At 37.7% G+C, this 17,895-nt stretch overlaps 1 protein-coding gene and 1 non-coding gene across 2 annotated transcripts in view; both read left to right on the forward strand.

The window, feature by feature from the left end:
- RAD51B (RAD51 paralog B) overlaps positions 1-17,895 on the forward strand; it is a 449,375-nt gene that overhangs the window by 158,645 nt on the left and 272,835 nt on the right. The gene's annotated exons all lie outside the window — the stretch shown is intronic.
- Positions 2,615-2,784, forward strand: LOC121920044. Its single transcript, XR_006101625.1, has one exon. It is a non-coding gene; the product is annotated as a U1 spliceosomal RNA (small nuclear RNA).

A 17,895-nucleotide genomic window follows, 5' to 3' on the forward strand; every position in this document is an offset into this window, starting at 1 on the left:
CAGAGCAATCATTTAAAGCTGAGATGGGCAATTTGTGATCTCCCCAATGTTGCTGGACTGCAGCTCCCATCTGTCCCCCAGCCTGTATAGCCAGTGGAGTTACAGTTAAACAGCATCTGAAGGACCACAAGTTGTCCACTCCTGAATTAAAGTTTTAAATGATAAAGGCCAATTTCATTAGTGAGGGCAAATTTGTGTCTAGGTGGGAATTAAGAGCATGTTTGCTTGGTGTTTTTAAAGTGGTGTTTAATTTAAAAAATATACTTCAATAGAGAGCGAAAAAGAAAATGTAACAATAGTCCTCTGATAAACAGAAGCAAGCTAGCTATGACAAATAACATATCACATGAGGTTTTTTAACATTTGTTTCTGGGAAACTGTGTGTCTTTTTATTGTGCATAGGAATGGTGTTTTGGGGGGATCCAAGGTCCAAACAAAAATACCTTCCCAGCAGCTTTTAGTCCTGAAGTAGGTGCTGCTATAAGCACCTATGGGAACTTTCCCCTTTGAGATAATATTTTGCACAGCTATCAAGATCTTGGTAAAAAAAAGAAGGGATGGACTGAAACAGACTGGTGTTTAACACCGGCCTTGAGACAGAGTGGGGATGTGGTGTCCACATGCCCCGACGCCAGTGTTGCATCGCCCTCCTGACTGCACACGGCAAGGGTGGCTTTTCTCTGCTTTAATTAGGACCAGCATTTTGCTGGTCATTTTGGGGCCAGCAAAGTGCTGGATTGGGGCCGTGTTGTGTGGTTGCTGTGGGACTAATCTGGTGCTCCTAGGGGTGGCGCAGAGCCACTCTATTGCGGCAGTCTGTTTTGCCCCTTAAACTGCCTTCCATTGAGTTACACAGTCTCAGAAAAATTACTATTTTTCCAGGTTGAGTCTCCCATAGCCAAAATGCTTGAGAGCATAGGAGTTTTGGATTTTGTAAAAAAAATTTTGAAATACCTGTATTTGTATATACTACACAATGAGATATCTTGGAGATGGGACCCAAGTCTAAACACAAAATTCATTTAGGTATCATATGCACCTTATACACATAGCCTGAAGGTAATTTTATACAATATTTTAAATAATTTTGTATGTGAAATAAAGTTTGTGTACATTGAACTACCAGGAAGTAAAGATGTAACTGTCTCAACTATCCATGAAAAAAGGTTTGATTTTAGAATATTTTAGATTTTGGAATTTCAGATAAGGGAGACTCTAATTGTATTATTTTATTCATTTATATCCCATCTTTTCCCCAATAATGGGACTCAAGGCAGATAATAACACATTTAAAACAATACAAAACTTTGATAAAAATATAAATATAATTTATTTACTATGCTATTAAACAATTTATAAAGTTAAAACATTAAAAACATTAAAATTAATTAAAAGACTATTCAAATCATGAAACAGCACAGCACATCATTAAAAGCCCACCCCATGCCAAAAACTGATGGCACAAGAATATTCTCAATTGCTGATGGCAGAAAAGCAAGGAGGGAGCTATCCCAAGACTGGGAGCAGCCACTGAGAAGTCCCTCTTCATTTCCCCATACTTCCTGACATGGCTGCTGATTTATATGTAGCAATATACTCCTTCTTTAGTGTTATGTCTCACCGCAGACGTATATGTAAGAACTTCCTTAGAAGGGTTATGTAAAAACTTTACTTAAAATGCAAAGGACATGTGCTGAGATTCTGCCATATAATTAAATCCAGTTCGCTAAAAGCAGGTGATTCTTGCACTAAAATGTTTTGAAATAAATGATTAACATTATCAAGAGATGTTGAGTGTAGTGTCATATATTTATATAATTATATAGTTATAACTTTTAAAAATCTATACATATAATTTTTTGCACAGAAAATGATTATGAGCACAAAAATTGTACTTTGGATAATGTACATTGATTCTTGTGCAAAAACACTATTATTTATGCAACACCCCATATGGTTTTTTTTCTGTTTCTTTGTATTTATACAGTTTGCATACTGTTACTCAGATTGCATAACATTTATACCAGCTGTGAAAATACATGTTTAGTTTTCCCTACATGTGATTTCTGTGGAAAAAGCAACATTTTGTGTATGTTGTACAAAATATATGTTTTCTTTGCTAAAACATGTTTTTTGCCCAATGATGTTCTGAACCATGAATAATGTGGGATACTATGAAGAAACCCTTGTATTCTCAGAAATTGGTGGGAAATTAGTGAAATTATTCATTCCCACAAATAGGAACAAAATAACTCCAGATTTAGAGATTTTATTGATAAAGAAACGAACACTTGAACATGAAAAATGGATAAATTAATGTCAAATTGTTTTTCCAGCTATGGAGTTAGCTTGCCACTGCCCCGTTTGCCTGATATTAACTCTTTTAATCCAAAGTAGTTATTGATCCCTGTCCCACCTCCCAGAAACAGCCAAACTTTTATGATTTATAGTATAACCATTACAGTGAGCCTGAACAGAACCTGGGTCAGTCCCCAGGCTGCCGGCCACTACTTCATAGAGCCACAGCCACTGCATGCCCTTTACCTGCTGCCGTATGTCTTCTCTGAAAGCTCGCATTGCAATCAATAAAGGTGGAAGCCAGGTACCGCCATCTGTACTTACTTGGCAAGGGAGATACCATGATCATGAAGGTGGTTTTCCCAGGGTGAGGCTCATCCATTGCACTCCGGGTGTGCTGATCCCTGCGATTTCTCCAAATGCGGGAAACTCGACTGCATAATTTGTGGTAGCATATAGGCCCAAAATCAATCCTCTTTCTGTATCATTTTGGGATTTCACTCTATACCTGATCCAATAAGCATCTGTTGAACAAATTATTTAAAATCTTTAAAATGAGTCTAGGACTTTGTTGACTCAATTGTTTTAAGCAGCTTAGAACTAAAGAATAGTAATGTTAGCATTGTTTCTCTATAGATATGTTTGTATTACTGAATTCTTCAGGAGAAAAACTTGTAAGATATGTTTCCATGTAGTTATTTTATTTTATGTATTGCTGTATCACCTCAAAGTTTACAAAGGCTCCCGGGATGATGAAGAAATAAAAACCAATTAAAACAGCATGGCTTAGGTCCAGATTATTTGTCCCCCAACGGACCTGCTGGAGCCCTAAATTCTTCTGATCTTCCCGCCACCATTACAGGCTCACCTGTGATGACACGAGGGAGAGCCTTCTCCATGGCTGCTCCTGCCCTCTGGAATGCCCTTCAACGAGAAGCAAGGCTGGCCCCCTCCTTGCTTGCCTTTCGTCGGCAAGCAAAAACGGCTTTATTCAGGCAGGCTTTTAATGTATAATCACAGGTTGGCTTGGGTTGTTGTTATATAGGGTGTATATCATGGTTTTAGTGTGGTTTTAATGTCTGTAATTTTATATTTTTTTTGGATGATAACTTTAATTGTTTTATTGTAATATGCTTTTAGAATTTTTATTTGTGAGCCACCCTGGGCCCTGTCGTTGAGAAAAGTGGGATAGAAATCAAATAAATAAGTAAATAAATATTGCTGTGTGCTTTTAAGTCATTTCTGACTTATGGCAACCCTAAGGTGAACCTATCCTGGGGTTTTCTGACACTAAGAAAGTGTGACTTGCCCATGGTCACCCACTGTGTTTCCATTGCCAGTTGGGGATTTGAACTCTGGTGTCTAGAGTTGTAGTGGTGGCTTAGTGGTTAAGATGTCAATTCTGATGATTGGAAGATGGGAAGGTTGGCAGTTCAAGGCCTGAGTGCTGCACGATGGGATGAGCTTCTGTTAGTAGTGCCAGCTTCTGCCAATCTAGCAGTTTGAAAGCATGTAAGAAGATAAATAGGTACCACTTTGGTGGGAAGGTAACAGCGTTTAGTGCAGTCATGCTGGTCACATGACCACTGGAGTTGTCTTCAGACAACGCTGGTTCTTTGGCTTAGTAACGGAGGTGAGCACTGCCCCCTACAGCTGGTTATGACTAGATATTCATGTCAAGGGACTACCTTTTCCTTTACCCTCTAGAGTTGTAGTCTAATGCTCAAACCACTCTACCACCCTGGCTTAATTAAAACAATACCATTAAAACAATACAAAGATAAAAACATTTAAAAAACACATTAAAATACTCTTTATAAATTCCTAGAAGCAGTCTAAAAACAATCCTAGAATCTCGGTTTGGAAACAGTTAAAATAGCAGTTTCAAACACTGAATGCCAGGTGGTGGAGCACTGTTTTGGCTGCCCGCTGAAAGCTTAAAGGAGATGGGTTCAGCCTAACTCCCTTTTGTAGGGAGTTCCACAATAGAGGTGTTCGGTGTAGGATACTGATACTAGGCATAGTCCACCTTATTATGATTTGAAAATGAGTTTCTCATTATAAATTAAATGTAAAAATCAAATAGTAATAGTAGTCATAACCCCCTTCTTTCTTCCTGTCTGTACATTAGATTAGATCAGGTTTAGCTTATTGACCAGTATATGATGCAAAAAACAGTTATGGTAATGTTGAAGGAAGTTTTTGATTGGTGTAGATTTCATTGTAATACTGAGAGTACTTTATTGTTTTAGGTTCCAAACCTAATTGATGTGCATATGTTGGGGTTGTATAAACGTTCCCTTCAACTGGGCATGTGTGACCAATAGATCGGTGTCTTTAAAGACAATGCCTGGGATTCTTCACTGTGCCAGGAATCCTAGGCACATGTACATGGGTGTCTGAATATATGTGTGCACCTAGACTTGCATTACTACAGATGTGCCCAGAGAATCTGAGGATGAAAATACAAATGTTTTCAGTTAAAAATGATTGCAATTAAAAGTTCATCAGAACCCACATTTGGAGGTTTAACTCAAAAGATAAAATTGCCTGGCTGTTGTTTTACTACTACTTTTAAAATGTAATCAGTGGTATATATTACATTATGCCAGTTTTTGGAGGTGTCTGTTTCTCCTGATAATACTGAAACATTAAGTGTGAGTCTGGGACTTTGTGAATGAATGAGGTGTAAATTGATATTTCCTTCATCGTGCCAAGAACCTGAATGTGCAATGCTTCTGCTGCAACTAGACAGCTGTAATCAGATTTCCCCATGAGCAATCAGTGGATAATTCCAAAGCATAATGGTAGGGTGTGTAGACAACTAAAGGTCTGAGACTGCTGATGATCAGAGAATTTGACTGGCAGCTTGTAGAGCTCAACCATTATATATAGAGGAAAATGAAATAGAGCAGATTATGCACTGGCTGGAAAGCATCTCACATGTGTTCTTCAGACTTCCAAGTACATGCTGTGAATTAGAAAGAAATCAGTCACTTTGAAATTTTATCTTGCACTCAGCATTTGGCATATCCTTATCCTAACCTTGACTGCAGCTTTTAGAGTCCACCACATGTTTATACTGGAAATTTCTCCATACGCATATAGAGTTTGTTCTCTTATGAAATCATGTCTCAGGGGAAGGATAATTTAAAGACATTTCCGTTTGTTATGTCTGAGCTGAACTAGGCTATTAAGGCTTGTTAATGCTGGATAAGCTCAAGCTCTAGCACTGCCATGGGTTTTAGAATTTCCTCAAATTGTATTCTGATATGATCAGCATGATTTTACTTAAGAGGAGTTGCAACTTACTATGGTTTTTGCTCTTCCCACTCTTACTTTTTTTGTAAGTGAGGCAGTGTTGGATGGAATAATATAGTGGTGATTGGAAACCTGTCGGTGCTTCACATGTAGTCTTTTTTTATAAGTCTTTGGGGTGGAGATGGTAGTACATCATCTTGTATAATCACATAATAGGCACTCCAACTGGTTCCTAACATAGGTACCCACAGTCAGATATAGGCTATATCCCCATGAGGAGATTTGCTATTTCAGCACTACCTAACCCCCATGCAGAATAGCATGTGTCAATTGCTGGTTGCTGTTGTATATGTGCAAATCTGCTTCCACCACTGAGATCCGTCTACTTACATCCTTAGATAGCTTTAAAAAGGCTGTTAAGACGGATCTCTTCCAGCAGGCCTTCCCAGAATAGAGAACCCAGCCCCTTTTCACTTGCTGCCCCTCACTCCTGGAACCTTCTTCCCCCACAAGCAAGAGCCATCACTTCTTTAACCAGCTTCAAAACGGAGTTGAAAACCATTCTATTCAGAGAAGCCTTCCCAGGCATTGCATAATTGTCGCTTACTATCTGATGTTCTGTTGTTGACTGTTTATCGATCCATTCCTGTATTGCTATGTACTGTATATGCATTATCCTACTTGTGAGTATGTATTTTCCCTGGATAATGATTAACCTTCCATTTTGAAGCCAAGCCCTCCCTCCAGTCCATCTGCCTTGGTCCAGGCCTCGGAGGTTGAGAGGAACTGCTGGACCTCTTACCCTTTCCCGTCACCACTCCCTTCTCCTTCTGTGTCATGTCTTTTTTGATTGTAAGCCTGAGGGCAGGGAACCGTCTAACTAAAAAGATTGCATGTACAGCGCTGTGTAAATTTACAGCGCTTCATAAATAAAGGTTAATAATAATAATAATAATAATAATAATAATAATAATAATAATAATAATAATAATAAAAATGTCTGGGAAAGATACTGCTGCTCCCACTGATTGTTTGCTGGTGTGATGTTGTTGACCTTCTGGTCAGTTTTTAACTTGTATGTTTGTTTGTTTGTTTGTTGTTGTTGTTTGTTCTGTTTTTTAAATATTGTATTGGATTTAATACTTTTTTAAGTAGGGGAGGGTACCAGGAATTTTATATGTTTTGCATTTTTAACTTTGTTAGCCACCCCGATTGTTCTCAGAGGGGTGGAATACAAATAAATTATTATTATTATTATTATTATTATTAATTAACAGAATTGGTCTGTTGTATCATAGAGAATAATTAACCCCACATGCGTAGCTTGACTTACGCATACATATGTATATCATTGACAGGATGCCTCCATAATGTGTAATCTTCACATCTCATTATGCTTATGTGCATTCTTGGTTCTCATTTATGCTCTTGTAGAAAAGACATTGTATATGAATGGTCCTATGTCATTTGTTTATTACTTGGAATGTGCGTTATAATCTATTTTCTTTTATCTGTTCTGGAAGGAAATTCCACTCATCATTATATAATATGATATAGAGCAAAGGTAAAATTAAAGAATATTGCAGGAAAATGCTGTTCTTAGGTAATATAAATTAAATCCTAATCACTGTTTGCATATTTTAGAAGAATTTTTTTCAAACAGACTTCTAGTGGTTGTGATCTTTATATTCTGCTACATTTTCCAGAGTCTGTAATCTGAAATACCAATTGCTATGTCTTTTGGGAGCAGATTTATAACAGATGAAACGATAAATGTTTTCTTCCTTGCACCAGCTATCACTGAAGGAATAAACATACCTGATAATGTGAAGTCAAAGGCTTTCATGGCCAGCATCCATAATTTTTGTGGGGTTTTCAGGTGATGTGGCCATGTTCTAGAAGAGTTTATTCCTGACATTTTGCCAGCATCTGTGACTGGCATCTTCTGAAAAATTAGAACATGGCCACATAGCCTGAAAAACCCACAAAAAACTATACCTGATAATGTTTCTCTAAAATCTATGTTATCCTTAAGTAGGAAAATAGAATAGCAAATCATTAATTTAGCATTTTGTAAACCATGCTATAAACCCAGGGAGAGACTGTGGTCCTACTCAGTTTTTCAACTTCAGCACAGACATTCAAGAAAGATAGTAATATAAGATTCAAGTTTACATTGTATCTTTTAAAATCAGTTTGTGCTGACCTCAGCAGCAGAGCTCATATTATGTACCAAACTGCTATTATTGTGTACCAAATTGCTATTTGATGTAAGCTGAATCAAATAACTTCCTTAAACCATGTAGCAGTCTGTTGCTTTGCTGAATTTGGATAATTTACAGAAGGTTTGTTAGGTTTTAAATAAAATAAAATGCTTTTGCCTTTTCTGCTTCACAGCCTTCTGCAGCATAAGTATAAATAATATTTTATTGCTTTTTATACCAACATTTATATAGCATTGTAACAAATTCCTTTCCTGACTGCATTTTCCAGTTCACCCACTAATGTTTCATACAATATAATGAAAACCAAACAATAATTTACTATTATGTCAGCAAGCCTTAAGCTTATGCCTTCCTTTCTTCTAGTTTCCCTTTTTCCTGCCAAACCCCATACCGATATGTTTCTGACATGATTTATCATTGCATTTGAACTATGCAAATCATAGCTTCCAATGCTGGTTTGCAAAAATCATAGATGGCCTGATTTGGATTTAATGGCAGACTATGATTTGCTGCAAGAGGGAAGGGTACAAGTAGAAAGGAGGGAGGGAAAGCAGTGAGCCTGAACTCGTTCATGTAAAACCAAGCCATAGTGTGCTGTAGCTGAACTAAGCTAATATATAATCCATAGGCCATATGAGGTGCCTGAGGCACTTTTTTCCTTACAGATCTTGGCATCTGACTTGTGCCACAAGATACTCAAGTGGTGTGTGACTCCTGATTCTTCTGGAGTTCACAGCATTTTTTGTCAGCTTCAGCATTCAGAGTGAGCCAAAAAGATAGTAGTGGCCACTATACATCAACAGACCTGCTCTTTCCTATAAAGTGGGGTGTGTAGTGTTTGGGGGTACAGTCAGCCCTACATGTGTGCTGAGGTTAAGGGCACAGAACCCCTGCAAAAGTGGCAAAAACACTAATAACTGTAGTCCCTCTCCAACCATATTTAACACACACAAACAGTTCGATATGCAGATTCAACATATTGTGGATGGCTTTGTGGCAGTGGGGTTCCTTTACAAGGTAGAAGTGGGCAGCTGGTGGGGCTTGCTACCTGCTCCACTAATGCCCTATGCCATTTTTAATGGGGACTAACAAGCCTCATTCTCAGTCTTGTAAGGTAAGGCTTGCAGTCCCTATTAAAAATGACATAGGGCAGCAACTGTGGCGGTAGCAAATAATCTGTGAATAATCAAATCCACAAAAGTCAAACCTGCAGATGTAGAAGGATGACTGTACTCTTCTACTGTATAGCATTTCACCTATCCTTATTCCCTAGTTCCTAACATAATTATTGTTTAACCTAAATTTAGAGATTATTTTTCCCGCAAATTTATCTTAAATAATTCTCTCAAAAAAAAAAAAAAAAAAAAAAAAAAAAAAAAAAAAAAAAAAAACTAAATTTAGGGTTTTCTATAATATATATTTATTCACCAGCACAGGGATCATGGGCTAGGCTTGATATGTTTCTAATTTCTTCTAACCTTTGTGTAAATGTAATGGATATTGAAATGCTGCCTAACTTCACCTCTGATCATAAACCTGTGACAATGACAATGAAAATTGGCACACATAACTATAATTGGAAGCTTAATGATATTCTGTTGAATAATGATATGATAAAATTCGAGGCTAAAGAAGTTTTAAAAAATTACTTCCGTGATAACTTAAATTGTGATGCCTCTTTAAGTAATATTTGGGATGCCTCCAAGGCAGTAATTCGTGGCTTTTTTATCAAAAAAGGTGCGCAATTGAAAAGACAGAGGAATCAAAATCTAGTTGACCTACAAAATCAATTGAAAGCTAAAGACAGAGAACTATTAAGTGATAGTGGCAACCCAAAAATACTACATGATTTGAAACTAATTCAAAAACAAATTTCTCTATTGTTAACTGACCAGATGAACAAGAAACTTAAAAGTGTCAGACAGAAGTTTTTTTATTCAGCGAACAAACCAGGGAAGTTCTTGGCACATAAATTAAGACAAGAACAAAAGAGAAAAACTATTATAAAATTAAAATATAATGATATAGTCCATTATAAACAAAAAGAAATTGAAAATGCTTTTGTTAAATTTTATACAAACCTGTTTAAAGCGGATGCAATCTCTCTTGAAACCATTAACATGTATTTATATCAAAGAAATATTAGACCTATTAATAGTTCGCAAATGAATTTAATAAATCAGGACTTCACCACATATGAGGTCTCTAGAGCAATACAGGAATCGAAGTCCGGGAAAGCGGCTGGCCCAGACGGACTTCCAGCAGAATACTACAAAGTCTTCGCAGATGAGTTAACGAGCCCTTTGGTAAAACTGTTGAACCAAATTGAGAATGGACAAATGCCAAACTCATGGAAAAACTCTAATACAGTATTGATACCCAAAACAGATGATGAGATTCCGGAACCCAAAAACTTTCGGCCCATAGCTCTGCTTAACGCAGATTATAAACTATTTACGGCTATTCTTGCTGCAAGGTTAAAGAATGTATTAAAAGATTATATTAAGCCTGATCAGTCTGGTTTTCTGTCAGGAAGGCATTTAAAAAATAACTTAAGATTTATGTTAAACATGTTTGAATATCATGAAAAGAGATGTGATAAGCAATTAGCTTTATTTATAGATTTTGAGAAAGCTTTCGACCGTTTAAACTGGAAATTCTTAAAAGAGGTATGTCGAAGAATTGGTATGGGGAATAGATTTGCCTCTTGGTTAGATCAGATTTATTTCAAACAAACAGCTTCGTTGATCATTAACGGCCATAAAACCAGAGATATCCAGATTCATAGAGGTACTAGGCAAGGCTGCCCGCTTTCCCCGCTGTTATTTATTTTATGTTTAGAGATGTTAAATGATACGATAAGACAAAATAATTCCATCAGGGGTGTTAAATTTAAAGGGGAAGAGTTGAAACTAAGGGCTTATGCGGACGATCTGGTCGTTTCCCTTTCCAACCCGATTGAAGATATTAGAGAGCTTAAAGGTTGCCTAGCCTCTTTTGGTAATGCCTCAGGCCTGGTGGTAAATAAGAATAAAACCGCTTTAATGACAATGAATCTTTCTGAATCAGATAATGAGAAATTGCAAGAAATATCTAGATTTAAAATTGCTGAAAAAGTAAAATACCTAGGGATATGGCTTTCTACAAAAAACACTGAACTTTTTAACCACAATTATTATAAAACTTGGCAAAAAAATTAAGCTGGACTTACAACGATGGGATAAAGTCGGCTTATCCTGGATGGGTAAAATCGCTGCTATAAAAATGATGGTTCTGCCGAGAATGATTTTTTTGTTTCAAACAATCCCTATACTGACTAATGATGTACCATTTAAAGCTTGGAATAAGGACTTAAGCAAATTTTTATGGGGGGGAAGAAACCGAGGGTTCGATTTCGTCTTATGCAGGACGAAACTAGACACGGTGGACTTGGTCTCCCTAATTTGAAGCTATATTTTTACGCTTGTTGCTTTGACTGGATGATGCCGTGGTTTAAGCTAGATGAAAAAAACATTGCTAAATGTAGAAATGATGGAGAATATTTACGGTACACACGCTTATTTATTTTACGACAAGACCTCAGTTAACCGCGCATTTCTGGCACATTTCGTAAGGAAATCCCTATACAAGGTTTGGTTAAAATTTAAGTATCTTAAATAATTCTAATGATTATATTCAGTTTACATTTTAGAACATCCACTATTGTGGGTTTTAAAGGGTCTTGCGCAGATAATTTGTATATTTGCATACAGGAACAGGTCTTTCTTTTTCCCTTCTCACCACTCTTGCTTTTCAGAATCTGTCCTTTATGCAGATGTCAAAGATTCAGTCTTAAATGCAAGGCAGAGATGACAAAGGCTTGATGACTTTCATGCATTAATACAATATAAATATTTCTAAAAGACATGAAATGAACATAATTCTTGCCATTGGCAATGCATAACTCAGTTTTCTGTAGCTTCAAATTTGCATTCTCAGATAATTTTTCTCCTTGGGCCTCTAAACAGGTGCAGGGAGTGTGACCTTACGTGTGGGTTGTGAAGTAGATAAATATGGGTTATGTAATATATACATAATTATACAAAAATATGGGTTATATAATATGTAAATATTAAAAATGTCATGGTCACACACATACACACACACAATCATTATCCAAAGAAGAAAATACTCAGCTACAGTATTGTTCTACTGTTTGAATTTGAGGCATTTACCCTCTTTTCTTGTTTAGTTTGTGGGCTGGCAGTTTCTTTTTTAGTTTGTATGTAATTATTGTTTGTCCTGTTTCAGCAGTTATTTTCTCTCTCTGCTCACTTGAATCACAAGGGAATTGCTTCAGCAACACAGCTTTATTTTCTAAAAATATCATAGTGTAGTTTGATATTCAGGCATTGTCACAGTTAAATGAAATTCCGTAGTTGGGAAGGATATCATATAGTGGACTGATCTAGGCTCTATATTTTCATTTTTTTGACAATACTAACATTTATTGATCCTTCCCTTTCTCCTTAAAAAAGAGAAAATTCATCACTCTTTCCCCATCCTTGTGGTGTGGTGGCGCAGTGGTTAAATGCCTGTACTGCAGCCACTCACTCAAAATCATAAGGTTGTGAGTTCAATACCAGCAAAAGGGCTCAAGCTTGACTCAGGCTTGCATCCTTCCAAGGTCGCTAAAATGAGTACCACATACCATGCAGCTGCAAACAAATCTACATAGGGACCACCAAACGCATTGTGCAAACAAGAATCAAGGAACATGTCTAGATCAAGGGAAGTAACAGTGCCACTTTATTAGGCCTTGGTCAGGCCTCACCTGGAATTCTGTGTCCTGTTCTGGGCCCCACAATTCAAAAAGGATGTTGACAAATTGGAGTGTGTCCAAAGGAGAGCCACCAAAATTGTGAAGGGCCTGGAAACCATACCTTATGAGGAAAGACTTAGGGAGCTGGGTATATTTAGCCTGGAAAAGAGACGGTTAAGAGGTGATATGATAGCCCTGTTTAAGTATTTGAAGGATGGAGCAAGCTTGTTTTCTGCTGCTCCAGAGACTAGAACACAGAACAATGGGTGCAAGCTACGGGAAAAGAGATTCCACCTAAAGATTAGGAATGAAGTAAGAGCTATTTGACAGTGGAACACACTCCCTCAGAGTTTGGTGGAATCTCCTTCTTTGGAGGTCTTTAAGCAGAGGCTGGATGGCCATCTGTTGGGGATGCTTTGATTGTGAGTTCCTGCATGGAAAGGGGGGTTGGACTGGATGGCCCTTGTGGTCTCTTCCAACTCTATGATTCTATGCTTCTATGAATGGTCCCTAGAGCCCTGAGAGCCATAGCACACAGCTTCCTCAAAGAACAAACACTGCCAGCTAACCCTGTGAACAATGCTTCTTGGGGAAGCTGGAAATAGTAGCTATCTAAAACTCCTGAACCACAGAATATCCTTTTTCCTCCTATGGAATGGTTTGTTTTGCCATCACTGGGTAGTTGCAAGTTATCCATTAGAGTTGTACATCAAAATGTATCAAGTGTGTAATATGGACTGCTGAAGTTTACTAAAGAATTTGCCTCCTGATTAAGATCTTTTGAACTTGGTTGAGTGAGAGGCTCCCAGTCACTCATTTCATTTTTCAAAGGCCACATAATAGAACTTTTGTAACTCTTTAGTGCCTTATTTACTTACCCCATTTCATTATTTGACATATCTTCTAGCTAGTTGAAAAGATCCTTTTAACACTTAGTATTTTCTTAGTATTTTGATATTTATTTGTCTTCTTATTTAATTTATTGAATTTTCAGTGCTATCTTAGGAAAACATTGAATATTGAAAGCTGATGTATAAATCTCTTAAATACAAATACCATAGTATGGGAATTTATGTAGATAGAGAGATGCCTACTGAACTGTTGCCTCTGAATGGACTTTGTCAGGTCTTTATCTTTCCATGTGCTTTCATGAATCAGAGATGCATATTTTTCTTTTCTCCTCGAGACAGATTGGATTTGAGTACCTGCATATAAAAGCTGCAAATAAATAAATAAAAATAATTTGGACTATAATTCAGACTATGCAGTGTATTTTAAAAACAAACAACAAACATTGGGGTGCTATTCAGCCAAAGGTGAATCGTTTTATATGTTATTGATATTAACTGCAGAGGTGCATCACTGTCCCAAATGACCCAGTGCACACATTTAACTCCTCTGTTGAAAGCGATGAGGTTTTAAAGTGATTACTTATGTGATAGAATCATATGCTCTGCAAGCAAACACTGGTTTATTCTGCAACAATTAATAACTTAAATTATCTCTATTTACTCCCCTCCAAGAAGTGGACAAAATTACATTATTGCATATTTTGTAGGAAACTTCATGCTTTTTAGCAATACGTTGGGTTATTTGGATATGAAGATTTAAATTATGACCTCAGCTCATAACTAGATGTGTGTGTGGCGTATCTGTATTTTGTACTTGCAAGCTGAAATGAGAAATTATGTTTTGCTCAGTCTTGACATTTGGGGCTGTCATGACTGCTAGGTTGAGAGAGCACTTGCAGATAAAATGTTAGAATAGGGAGCTTTGTACGCTCATAAACCATCAGTGTAATTATTCCTGGCTAGCCTGCATTTTGCAGTCCCCTGGCATGAGCAATGTGTTTCAGTTCTGCCTGGAGACTGCTTAGCAGAGTTATAATTTGAAGATATTACAAAATAGATTCTGCTCATCTTTCAGCAGCATTGCCTGAACTCTCCTCTCCTCCATTCCCCTCCTCTTCTTCTGAAGTTATACATGGCACAATGACGTGGAGGTCATTTGTTTCCCACAGTATTACAGGTCACTACAGCAGGCAGAGGGATAATTATTATTCACATAGGGTGCATTCATCTAAAATAATACCCTTAGCTATTGCTGGGAGAGCTGAGGTATTTGTGCCTGTGTATTCATGTGTGTGTATGTGTATGCATGCAGCAATGAGTGTGTACAAACTTTCCTCTTTATAGCTTCAGTACTACAGTAAATTCTTGTTATGGAACCAGCTAGATTATACAGATTCCAGGAGTTGCAACAACAATTTCCCTAAGCTGTGAATACACTAAATTCTGTACTCACAGGTGTTTGTGTGTGTGTGTGTGTGTGTGTGTGTGTGTGCGCTGAGCCTTTGGCTGGCATTTCTTCTCCCAGACTTGGCTGAGTGGCTACTTGACTGGAGACCAGGGGCGAAGTCTAGCTGTGGCTGGGAATTACAGCTATCATGTGATTTCAGCATGTCATCTCACAGAAGGCCTCATGAAGTCTCTGGCGACCACAAGTCTCATGAGTCTTGATGGGTTTTCACCAGTCCTATATGCAAGCGTGCAAGCTTCCTGGTGAGCCGTTTTCACCTGGACTTTCAATGTGATCTACCCTCCTTGTATTCTTACATGCATTTCATGTGATTCCACAAACTCAGGCTAGTGGCCTTCATGGTCTGGAAACTATTTTTTTCTGTGGTATTTTTGCACTTAGAAAAAACCCTTTCCCTGTGTGGAGCTTCTCAGGTTGTTAGACTGTATTGCTGTTTGGTGTGCTTTTTAGTCATTTGGCAGCCTTTATGCCACAGCTGGTGAGCATAGAGGAAAAGGAGGAGAATGGTGAACACTACTGTATTCATATTTGGAAAGAGGAAACCCATGGGACTGGGCATTGGGCAAGTGTGTGTGTTTGTGTGTGTGTTGTTGATGATGTGTGCCTTGCAGCCATTTATGATTTATAGCGACCCTAAGGAAATCCTATCACAGGCAACATTTATTCAGAAGAGATTTGGCATGGCCGTCCTCTGGGGTTGAGAGAATGTGACTTGCCCAAGGCTACCCAGTGGGTTTCCATGGCCAAGTGGTATTTTGAACCCTGGCCTTCAGAGTCATCGTCCAGTGCTCAAACCACTACAAAACACTGGCTCTAAATCAATAAATGGGGACTAATGTGTGGTTTGGACATCTGCAGTTTTGACACACCTTTATTGGACTTTTCTGATCTCCCCTATCTAGTTCAGAATCCTGTTTTCTATAGCAAATTCTAGAAAGCAGTGCTTGTTATTTGGATGCTTTAATTGCTTCCTGCTTTGCTTGGACAGGCATTGCTCTGCTTTATCTAGAGCTTCATATTCTTCCTCACTGCCCAGCCATTGGTTGGCAATTATTTTGATCTCTGTTCATTTGTTGTGTAATAAAGCTGTAAACTTTCATTTCATAATGGTCTGTCTCAGTGCAACATAGTTAGAGTATTAAAATGTTCTGATACTGATAAAGTTTTAGGATTAGTAAATGAACAACAGGCCCATTGTTTCACTATCTGGTAAAACTTTGGAGGGAGTTCTTATGTTGCTGATGCATAAATGAAATTCTTATTGGCTCCAGAAGATACAAGCCTGTTCCATCCTCTACTCTAAATGAAACAAAAGGCTATTTGCTAGCACAAAATTTCATAGATATGGATTTGTTTGAGGAGAAAAGCAGCTCTCTCAACTGGGTAATTGGAAAACGTCTACTGGCCTTGAGGTTTTTACCAGATATATAATGTCATTTGTAACTTGGTTGCCTAAATTAGCAGGCAGCTTGCTATTGTATATCATTTCATTCTCAAGTGCTTTGGAATATAAAATTGTGACTCTTCTGTTTGAAGTATGGCCTTTGTGAAGTGGTAGAAATTTCAAGTTCTAACTGGACACTAGAGCATAGACATGTGAGCTTCTAAGGGTTGTAATAAGATAGATATTACTTTCAACTGTGCAACAAGTAGATAACTCTTGCAAAAGATACCATAACTCTCTTTGTAAAATGTAATAATGTAGAGAGCTTAAGTGAAGAGGAGGAGAATGGTGATCACTGTTCATATTTGGAAAGGGGAAAGCTTTCTAAGCAAATATATCTGGATTTGCAGGGAACTGGACTTGGTTCTGGTCGTTAATTTGAGCCTGGATGTTTGACTTGTAACCAAGCCAGATTTGTGGTTGCTAAAATCCTAAAATCCCTATATGTGTTTACTCAGCAGTAAGTCCTCTGTTATCCTGAGTAAATGAGCATTTTATTGGACCCTTTTTCTTTGACCATGGGAAGAAAGCAGTGTCAGAGGGAGACATTTCCAGTGCGTAAGCCAAACACATACTTTCTCCTGCATTGCATTGGAAGTCAAGAGAGCAAACATGAGAGGAAAACATGTTAGTTTAACTATATATTAATAATAATTAATAATAATTTATTTTATTTATATACCGCTATTCCAAAGATCATAGCGGTGAACAGCAAGTAAGCTAATTAGCAAGTAAGCTAATTTGGCCCCAACAGTCTGGGTACTCATTTTAGCGACCTCGGAAGGATGCAAGCCTGAGTCGAGCTTGGGCCCTTTTGCTGGTTTTGAACCTTGAACCTTGTGGTTTTGAGTGAATGGCTGCAGTACAGGCATTTAACCACTGTGCCACCATGGCTCCTATATGACAAAAACATCATAAGAAAAACAGAACTAGAATCAGAAGGAGGAGGAGTGAAGATAGGAGGAAGGCATATCAACAAACTAATGTATGCGGATGATACCACAATAATGGTGGAAGACATCATAGACTTGGAAAGGTTACTAAGGAAGATTAAAGAGGAAACTGCGAAGGAAGGATTAATGCTGAGAATAAAGAAAACAAAAATTATGACCACAGAAGAGATACATAAATTGAATGTAGACAATGAGGAAATCAAAACAGTTAAAGAATTCCCGTACTTAGGATGAAATATAAATAGGAGTGGTGACTGAAGTCAAGAAATGAGAAGATTAGAGTGGGGCAGGCAGCTATGGAAGAATTAGAGGAGCTCCTGAAGAATAAAGATATACAACTGAGTAAAAAAGTTAGAATCTTCCAAGCCACCGTATTCCCCATCACTGTGTATGGATGGGAATGCTGGACAGTCAAGGAAGCAGACAGAAGGAAAATCAACTCATTTGAGATGTGGTCCTGGAGAAGAGTGCTTAGGATACCGTGGACAGCCAAAAAAGATAAACAGATAGGTCTTAGAACAGATCAAGCCAGGCATCGCCTTAGAAGCCAAGATGATTAAATTGAAGCTGACGTACTTGGGCTATATAATGAGA

Source organism: Sceloporus undulatus, chromosome 1 (assembly GCF_019175285.1).
Source record: "Sceloporus undulatus isolate JIND9_A2432 ecotype Alabama chromosome 1, SceUnd_v1.1, whole genome shotgun sequence".
Lineage (NCBI taxonomy): Eukaryota > Metazoa > Chordata > Lepidosauria > Squamata > Phrynosomatidae > Sceloporus > Sceloporus undulatus.